This window comes from Triturus cristatus, chromosome 11 (genome assembly GCF_964204655.1).
Source record: "Triturus cristatus chromosome 11, aTriCri1.1, whole genome shotgun sequence".
NCBI lineage: Eukaryota > Metazoa > Chordata > Amphibia > Caudata > Salamandridae > Triturus > Triturus cristatus.
Genome location: NC_140594.1, coordinates 124,794,541 through 124,804,624, shown reverse-complemented (window position 1 = coordinate 124,804,624; position 10,084 = coordinate 124,794,541). Strand labels below are relative to the sequence as shown.

The 10,084-nt window shown below is 45.5% G+C and overlaps 1 protein-coding gene across 1 annotated transcript in view; it reads left to right on the top strand.

Annotated features, from left to right (window-relative positions):
• Positions 1-5,322: 5,322 nt before the first annotated feature.
• Positions 5,323-10,084, top strand: part of RNF185 (ring finger protein 185) — an 89,158-nt gene continuing 84,396 nt past the window's right edge. Inside the window, exon 1 of the mRNA XM_085636464.1 lies at positions 5,323-5,603. The gene's annotated coding sequence lies outside the window, so the exon portion shown is untranslated. The remainder of the gene's footprint in view (positions 5,604-10,084) is intronic.

Below are 10,084 nucleotides of genomic sequence, written 5' to 3'. Positions count from 1 at the left end.
GAGGGACACAGAAGCTTGCACCCTCGGTGGCTTGTTTAGGATTGTCACTGTTGCTCTGCAAATCGTCCCGTACTGTAGATTTTTTGCTAAACATTTGTGGAATGATGACAGGGTTTGGACGGTAATTAGATGGAAGCAATGAGAGTGGGGTTGTGGAGGATATGTCAGATTCTAAGATGGTGGTACAATCATCTACTAGCAAATCAATTCGATCTAACGTAGTAGCAGGCGTGGATTTTTTGTCTGAGACAGACTCAGCGGCTTATAACATCGGCTGCAACTCTACACAATCTCAGCCCTCAATATTGACCCTCCCAGCGGCTCATACACTTATCAATTATAATAGGCATTTTTAGCCCTCTATATTGCTAAAACTTTGGCTGTGTTCCCAATACTTCTTTGGGCGCAAATAATTTCGGATGGTCAATACCCCATATAAAAAATAGATTCAAACCATCAATCTAGATTGATCAGTCTGCACATGTCAAACTATGCGTCATCGATTCAGATATAGATCTATCCTGCCTGTGATAATAATTTTCATGTTTGTCAAACTATACACTATATAATGAGAACTCCTTTATTTTACTCCTAGAATCACCTAAAATGTAAAGACTCTTGACTTAAATGCGATATACACTATTGCCACCTCAAGTCTCCTGGAGAGTAGGACAACAAAATTCTTTCTTCTTCCCACACTATTTATGAAGGTAAGATTCATTGAGCACACAAGTACAATAAAACAAGTAATACATATCCTTTCTCTTTATGAATAAATCCATAGTATATCTCTCCCATCTTAGATATACTTCCATTTCGAAACACCTGACCTTGGAGAAACCCCGGCAGGCTAGTCAACGCCTTTTGACTCTGGTAATCTATACTTGTTTTAGGTAAGAGTCAAAGATCTACTCTTAGTAATGACCCAGTGATCACTACCAACCGTAGACACTTATTTATACTTTGCTGAGAATTGCTCAATTGATTATGCAATCCTTTTCTGATTATTAACAGATATTATTAACAGGAGATCCATTTCCACTTCAGCACTATCCTTGAGGAAACTGATAGGAGTCTAACGGTTTGAAAATACGATCTGGTGTATCTGTAGTGGGTACCTTACTGGCATACCTCTTTCCTTTTTGACATCGGTACGTTTTGACCTTTCTTAGCTGGCTTTTAGCATACATATAGACACTGCTATAAAATAGAAATTGATATGAAAAGCACTTTCTCACATTAGGGTGTGATTTCAAATCCTCACTCTCCTTTTCTTAGGAGGCCATTCCCCCCTTTTTTCATTTCTCCTTTTTTCTATTCCATCCTTTTCTCTTTTTTTCTGTTCCCCTTCTCCCTTTTCTACTTTTTCTGAGACGCGCATGTTTTGGCCAAATTTAAAGTAATATTTAATATAAGCTTGAGTAATTAGATGCGATACACATCAGTGATACCCATACCTTATATACAATGCATTTATAATTTCAGGATACAGTCCCCTCGTTTGTGCACAGGATATTTTTGTTCTTCAGTGGTCCTGATGAAGGTGATTTTAATTTTTCTCTCACCGAAACGTACGTAGACCAGCTTCTCCACAACTGGACAACAAATTGTATCTGGACTTACTTAGATCAAATAAGAAGAAGAAACTTAGTCTGTGGCATTAACCCCTACAGCGAAACTCTGAGAGAAGTTTAGAACAATCCACAATAACGTACTCTTCCAGTTGTGTACTCTTATTGGTTTTTTTCTTTATATTGATTTGTTTGTGGTATGACTGCTAGTATGCAAGAATAGTATGCAAGATGTGAATGTAGAGATCTAATTTGCCTACCGAGGGGCAAAACTATGTGACATAGTACTGTGATTTATATTAATGTTCATTAATGTTCATTGATATGTTTTATATTTTTGTTTAATTGCACATATTTGTCTCTATTATACTGTTGAATCATAACAAAAAATAACAGACAAATGAAGTATTTACAATCACTTTTGATACAAAAAATCTTTGTCTATTAAATAAATAAAAACGAAGATGAAAAAAAGAAATAATTTTGTGTAGACATTGTATTTATGGGTTTTCACTGATGTAAGCTTGTTCATTATGATTTTTTTGAGAGTGTTCACCATAGAATAAAAGAAATATAGGTCGGTAAAGAGGTAGCAATCCTTCATATTTGTTTGTCTTCCCCCCCTCTTGGGCCTAAAAATACATTGGGGAATACCTTCTTCTTATGTATACTTATTCCTTTTGGCCTCATAGCCAGTTACACTGGCCGTTCCCCCATTCACATCGGACATTTTCCTTTTACCCATCGTAGCCCTCGCCCGAACACTCGCCTAAGTGCAATGTGAAACGTATGTTATGCAATGACCCCTAGTAGGCACCGAAGCGAGGACCCCTCGATGGCGGCACAGTACCTTATAGTAGAATGGGCTGCACGTTGGTAGATGGCGAACTCGAAATGGAATCTATGCGTTGGAGAGGGGGGCCCAGCCCAGCCTCCTCCGGCCCCGGACGGCCACATATGGTCCCGCCCTTGTCCCGGGCTTCTCCCGGCGCCACCCACTCGCGTCCCGCGACGCGGAGGGAGCCTCGTTGATTTAAGCGCCTCCGGGCGCGACGGCGGGCGGAAGTGCCCCAGCGCCGCTGAGCAGGCTGGGGGATGTAGTGCAGCCCTGCCGCCGTGGATGTGAGGTCGCTGGTAGGGCGCCAAGCAGCGTCGGTGATCCTGGCGTGACAGCGGGACTCCAGGTGCCCCAGGTACGTGCTGGTGTGTGGCTTGCTGGGTGTCGCCTGGTATCCACGAAATGCTCCACCGAGGGAGCCTCGTTGATTTAAGCGCCTCCGGGCGCGACGGCAGGCGGAAGTGCCCCAGCGCCGCTGAGCAGGCTGGGGGATGTAGTGCAGCCCTGCCGCCGTGGATGTGAGGTCGCTGGTAGGGCGCCAAGTAGCGTCGGTGATCCTGGCGTGACAGTGGGACTCCAGGTGCCCCAGGTACGTGCTGGTGTGTGGCTTGCTGGGTGTCGCCTGGTATCCACGAAATGCTCCCCCGCTCCACCGAGGGAGCCTCGTTGATTTAAGCGCCTCCGGGCGCGACGGCGGGCGGACGTGCCCCAGCGCCGCTGAGCAGGCTGGGGGATGTAGTGCAGCCCTGCCGCCGTGGATGTGAGGTCGCTGGTAGGGCGCCAAGCAGCGTCGGTGATCCTGGCGTGACAGCGGGACTCCAGGTGCCCCAGGTACGTGCTGGTGTGTGGCGTGCTGGTGTGTGGCTTGCTGGGTGTCGCCTGGTATCCACGAAATGCTCCCCCGCTCCACCGAGGGAGCCTCGTTGATTTAAGCGCCTCCGGGCGCGACGGCGGGCGGAAGTGCCCCAGCGCCGCTGAGCAGGCTGGGGGATGTAGTGCAGCCCTGCTGCCGTGGATGTGAGGTCTCTGGTAGGGCGCCAAGCAGCGTCGGTGATCCTGGCGTGACAGCGGGACTCCAGGTGCCCCAGGTACGTGCTGGTGTGTGGCTTGCTGGGTGTTGCCTGGTATCCACGAAATGCTCCCCCCAAAAAATCGGGAGAATGGGGCCTTGAATCGGGTTACTGTCATGTATGGGCTTTGGAAGTGTCCTGCTGCAGGATCGGACATCAGAGCCGGACTGGGAACCAAAACCGGCCCTGGCAAAGTGCTCGGCCGGCCCCCCCAGGGGGTTGGGGGTGCCGTCGACCTCTTTGCCAGGGCCGGTTTTCGGCCAATTTTGTTACAGGGCCGGTTTTGCAGCTATGCTGCAAAAACAGCCCTGTAACAAAAACGGCCCCTAGGGGCCCAAAACCGGCCCCCGTCCGTGCGGCCCACCGGGGGATTGCCCGGTGCCCGCTACGGCCAGTCCGGCCCTGTCGAATATTTGAAACGCAAATGCACGTTCGATGATTTTTTCTTACCTTTCAGAAGCATGGAGTGCAATGGCAGAGAGAGGGTGTTGCAAGTGTTGTACACTGGCCTGGCAGGTTGCTGGCAGTGCATACACATCCCCCCCCCACCCCTTCGTGTGTGGCAGCCCGGGCTGAAATAGCTTCCCGGGCACACACACAGCCTCACCCCAGTACTTCACAGGTCTTTAAAAGACCATTTGCATGTGAATGAGGCTTTGTTGGTTTTTCACCCCTTCTAGAGCCCCTGCATCGCCACTCTGACTCTTGCTGGAAGAATTAGCACTTTACTCAATACCAAGCCCTGTCTGCTGAAACCTCGAGGAATCGGGTTATTGCTTGCAGGAATCGGGAGGCGGGAGACTAGCCTTGAAATCGGCAGTCTCCCGCCTGAATCGGGAGCGTTGGCATGTCTGGCCCGAGCCTCCTTCTATGGCCCCCGGTCTCAGGGTGCCATTTTGGACAACACGGGGAGAGTTGTGCTGCTCCTGATTTTACGGGCACAGTTGCATGATGGCGGCCGCCACAATCACCCTCAGCCTGCCACCGTGTTTCACCACAGCAGAGCTTCGCAAATGGGCACTGATCGCCTCCGGATAATGTCGGAAGTTAGGTTCAAATGCTGACCGCTAGCGGAGCGCTAGCAGCGAGCGGCCATCTTCCGCGGCTGCAAGCCATACCCCCAGAAATGCTTAACTTTTGATGAGGCTGCAGTCATCTCTGCTCGTGTTTTTGAAGAAACTGCAGAAAATAGATTTTCTCCATCTCATTGCAACACAAAGCAGCTTTCAGTCCTGTTTTCACTGCAAAAAGAGCAGCATCTGTAGAATGTCAACAGTAAAAGCAGCTACCAGTGATAGTCATTTCAGTAAAAACAAATACTGTAAGAGCAGCCCCCACTGGCTTTTCCCTTCAATAATAGCAGTTTCCAGTGCAATGCCACTGCGAACAGCTGACAGTCTGATATCACTGACATCTTCCCTTTCGCCCCGGGCCCCAGAAGTTCTAGGACCGGCCCTGTTGGTATTGTCTGATGTATTTTAAAATGGACAGCTGAGTGAGTAAATAAATGGAAACATTCCCACAGGTCCTGACACAGATTGTACGTCAACAGGCCCTTGTTCGTTGTTATCTTCAACGGGTGTTCTTCGTCCCGGAAATGCGGCATGCTATTTTATTAGTTAGGTAAATGAGTAACTTTAGATTGGGCCGTACATTGGTTGAGAAGACTCTCGGCACGGGATGGCCTAGACCCGCACATTACATACACGTGCGCTTGGCATAGTGTTTAGTTTTTGCACTTCCTACTTCCGCCAGTGGGCGGATCTAGAACGTAAGCAGAGAGCTGCTGGCTTTACACTGGTGGAGGAGAGCAGGTTTTTCTGCTAGGCGGGTTCTGTCTTCACTAGTCTCCGCCCAATAACAGCTTCAATGACGCTATTTCCGTCGACAGCCACCCGGCCTGTACATTCTTGACATGCGTCACCTCCTGCTGTCCGCCTTTGCTCCTCCCTCCTGGACGCTGCGGTTCCCCGTCCAGTTCCCACCCCCTCCTGGTGCTGTTGTGACGGGGAGCCCCTCATGCGCACGGTCTCAGGCCGACCTCCGCCGCTCCCTCCTTGGGAGCATCTACTCCTCCAGCTTTATTTCTGACCCGCGCTGCCTCTCGGAGCCGATACGAGTTTGGTGAGTGTGACGTGCGGCTGTCACCAGTCAGGGGTGCTGCCCACGCAAACATGGGGGGGACAGGGGTGTGACAATAGCTGGCTGTTGGCCCATGTTATATATAATGTGACTGTTTATACGGTTCGCATATTGCGGTTGGACTACTAGTCCCAGTATTCCTCCTTTTAGGCGGATAAACTGGATTGAGGGAGACTGACTCTCTTGCAAGGTTGGCAGATGGCTCTAGAGCCGGGCTTAACTTTTCTGGTAGGTCCAAGTACGTTACTTCAATTGGCGTAGTTTAAGTGAGCCAGGAATGCATCTCCAGACTTCTAGAATGCCCTAGGTTGTTAAATAATGACTTCGATTGTTTGTTAATCGTGTCCTTGTGACATATTGGTGGGCGTAGAGACCATACACTTTCTGTGGTAAGGAGGAAAAGTACCGCAGCTTCGGATGTTCCGTATGGACCCATATTTGTTGGTGAATTTATTATTACAACTGAAGTACGCATGACGGTAGTGCATTTTATTAGCATTTCTCCAATAACAATGTTCCTCGAACTTTACTGTCCCTCTTATTTGCTTTCTATCTATTGTATGGCTCTTTTTGTTTCAGCCTATCAATCTTGTGTTTGTGCTTCCCATGAAGCATATCCTTTTACCATCTCGTTGATTGACTGTCTTCTATGCGTCCTCTGCTCGCTTTTAAGAGGCTGCTTTTACTTTTTATTTAAGTATCCCATAGTAGTACATGTGTTTACCAGTTGTCTTCCTTATGTGCTTTTCTCTCCTCACTTTGCTGTCTCTTGTCCAAGTGTTTCTCTCCTCCTACCCGCACCCGTGTTGTTCTCTCGCTCGTGTGATTTCATCCTTTTGTTTCCCCCCCCCCCCCCCCCCCATTCCCAACTTTGTTGCTTCTCCCTCCACCCCTGCCAACTGGGTTACTTCACCCACCCCTGCTCCCAACTCATTATTATTTTTTAAGCACTCTTGAGCTACATTTTGAAAGAGTATTAGTGCACGTTTCAAATGCTAGCAATACTGGCAGCAAACCCTCCGAGTTTCTGTCCTGTCCCAGGGGGATCCTGCTACGGGGTACCATGGTTATGTTGCATCTCAACTCCATTTGAATCACTGCACCCCAAACAGGGTTCCCTACATACTAGCTTCAAACTTTGAATACTCAAGATTCATTCCTAGCTGTATTTCAAAATATTAAAAAAATAACAATGTAAGTAGTCTGAGCATAAGCCACTATGCCACTCGCTCACCATTCAGGCCTCGAAAAATCGACTTGCCCACTCGCTATGGCGAGTCAGATTTTATCAGGTCTAGCTATATTTAGGACCTACTTGCCCCTTCTGGCGAGTTGACAAAGAACAGGTTTTCTATTGTCAGAAAGTGAAGGAGTAATTAAGATGTCTTTTAGATCTTGTTTTTTTATCTTGTCACATTTGCTGTGTGTTCAGCGGCTAGAAGTCAGTTTACAATTGCGTTTCTTTCTTTGACAGCAGAGTTCCAGGATTTTGTAAAGTGAACTATCTAACCTGCTGTACAAATTGTGAACTGTAACGTTGTAGGGTATCCGTTTTTTACTAAAACACATTTAAGTAGATAATGTCCACTGTACAAACATTTCGACTTGTATTTCGGTAGTTGTGAAAGACCATTTTTTGTACTTCTGTGTGATGATAAAAGTATTTTAATAGGGTTAAATACACATCACAACTCTTGCTGATGTGCAAATGAAAAATGTTTTCTGAAACCCAAATTCCACAGATTATTGTTAATACAGTTATATAGTTTTATCAGTAAAGATGCAAGGCAGTGGGAAGGCTTTTGGCCATTTCTTGTACAGCAGAAATGTTGAACTTGCACATTTGAAGGTGCACTCATGAGAATGAAGAAAAAGGTGACGCTGTATAATAAAATATTTGCCAATGATCACACAATTTGAGACCAGTTAGCAGCTCAAGTACATTACAGTTAGGTCAAGTAGTTTAATCAAGTTACTCGACCTGCAGGTTTAGTTAAACTTTTATGATTTTTTTGTTACCTGCCATTGTAAGCAAAGATCCTGCCCCCAGTTTCTTTAATCTGTGTCCCAGAATTAGCTGAGTCCAGCAGGCCCTGTCACCATTCATACCAAGGGGATGAGGAGGAGAACTGTGAGGTTATCTTAAATACAAGGAGAGAGGGTGTCGTGTACGTCATTGTGTTGGGGCACACAATACGGAAGGCCAGTTTGGGGTTTTAACTGAGCAATGGTTTATGATTGATAGAAACATGCTCTCAAACCGTTTCTTGGTACCATTTATGCTGCACAGGTGGTGCGGACAGCAATCTTTGGTCAGTCACACCCATATTTATGTAGTCCGCTTTTAAACTGCTTCTTTGTTATGTATTGTTTGGCACATAGTATGCAATCACCAGCAGTGGTTGAAGTAATGTTTTATTATATAATAGTGATTTTCCAAGCTGCCTATTTAGTTTTTTTTTTATTGCTTCAGTTGTGATACTTTTTTTGTGCAGATTAGCTATTGTGTTAATTTATCATAATTCGTTACAAAACATACAATACTGCTATTTGCCGCCCTGATCGTGGTCAGTTACTGGCATTAACATTGACCAAATTAATTTTGACATTCCTTTAATTTAGGACAGTTGCGTGAAATGTAATGTGACATCACTTCCTGTGATTTTGTTGCGTATGAGAATTGGATTATTTTATGATTCCATATCTAGTCAATCGAAGATGCATACAATGTAGACATCCTAATGGTTGCATACATTAGCATTCAAGATTTATTGTAAATTATGATTGCTGCATAGTGATCGCGCAATATGCATTCACCCCTTATGTTACATTCATCACACACGTTTATTATCGCATGCCAAGAATCCAGTTATGGTTGTAGTGCTAATGTTGGTATTGGAATCTTTGTTTAAAAGATCCAAGTCAGCATCTTGGCCACAAAACCAGTCTTCTCCTTATCTATCTACGTTCTTTCTCTCACTTGTTGTACCTCAACTTCCTTTGTGGTAGGTAAAAGATATCCATCTTGGATTGGCGAAGACGTGCAGCCACTGTAATGTAAGCTGTAGAGAAAAAAAGTATCACGTCACTATGTTCATGATTTTGTGATGCCAGTTACACATTTATATTACATTTCCTTGTCCTATTTGCAAACTATCATTTTTAATTAAATATAAAGATACATTACTGGCCTCAAGCTCCGTTAACTTCTAGTGGAAGCTTTGTCTAGATTGCATCCTAGAACCAGACCGTACCGGAACCCCTCTGCATGATCGCATGTACTGGTAGCAGCAGATCTCCCTAAGTGGGTGATGCTTGCTTGCTTACTAGGCTGAACAGGCAGAGCTTTTGGCTTAGCCAGCTTCAGCATGATGGTATGGGTAGGCATAACATACATGAGTGTAGAAAATGTTGTTGTGTTACTCGCATAAACTGAAAAATAGTAATAAAAAGCTTTTTTAAAAAATGATGGTATTGGTAGGCAAGTTGATTTAAGGGGTACTCGTCTGATCTATAAGGCCCACCCTTTCAGTGCCTCTTAGCTAACATTTATTTCTTCTTATGTTATATTGATCATGATTCCCTACCCTGCCGCTGTTTATCATGTCCTTCACTGTCATGGTAATCACGAGGCACACGGTTTACTGATTGAAGCACTCGCTTCACTTCTTTCGCACGCGCTTCACTTCTTTTGCACCTCATCCTCTCTGTGCCACCATCAGCCATGAAGACCTTTGGAAGTCATTTTCACTTTATCCCCATTTCATTCCATGGACCCCCCCATCGCCAGAATTGGTCTTTGACAGTATAGTAGTTTTCCACAATCAGTGCCACATGAAACATTAGCAACTTCCGTTTATTGCCCTCAAGATCGTGCCTAACTTCTGAGTTATGTTTTCACTGTTGGTGCCTCCCCACTTTGTCCCTTGGTCTTCACTTAAGCAAAATTCGCCTTTCATGCCCTTGAGTTCCCATCTCATTCTTTGCCCAGTATACAATCTTAACTAACCTTGAAACCCTTTTTTAATTCCAGTGTTACCGTCTTCTATGTCACTACTTTCTTTGTGTTTTTCTTTCTGACTGCTCTGGGTGCTCCCCGCCTCCTTATGTTAAGTGTCTGTCAATCCCCTCTACCATCACATTCCGAGGACTACCAGAATGTTCTGTTTTCTTCCACGGGTGGGGCTATAAATGGAAGAAATAAGTACTCCAAATTAAGGTTTCTCCTTTGGCTATTAAGGAACTCGTAGTGATATCAACATCAAGATGGCACAGCAGGAAGACACCCCTGAAATACAACCAGCCTATCAAAGAAACACAAATGCTCCAATGTTAACATTTGCAAGATAGCCCAAATAAAGAGGTGCAGGGAATTTAGCAAATAGCTGTCCACCCTGAGAATAGACATGGCCATATCACTCTCTGATATGAGTAACCACAACTTGGGATCAAACTCAAACATA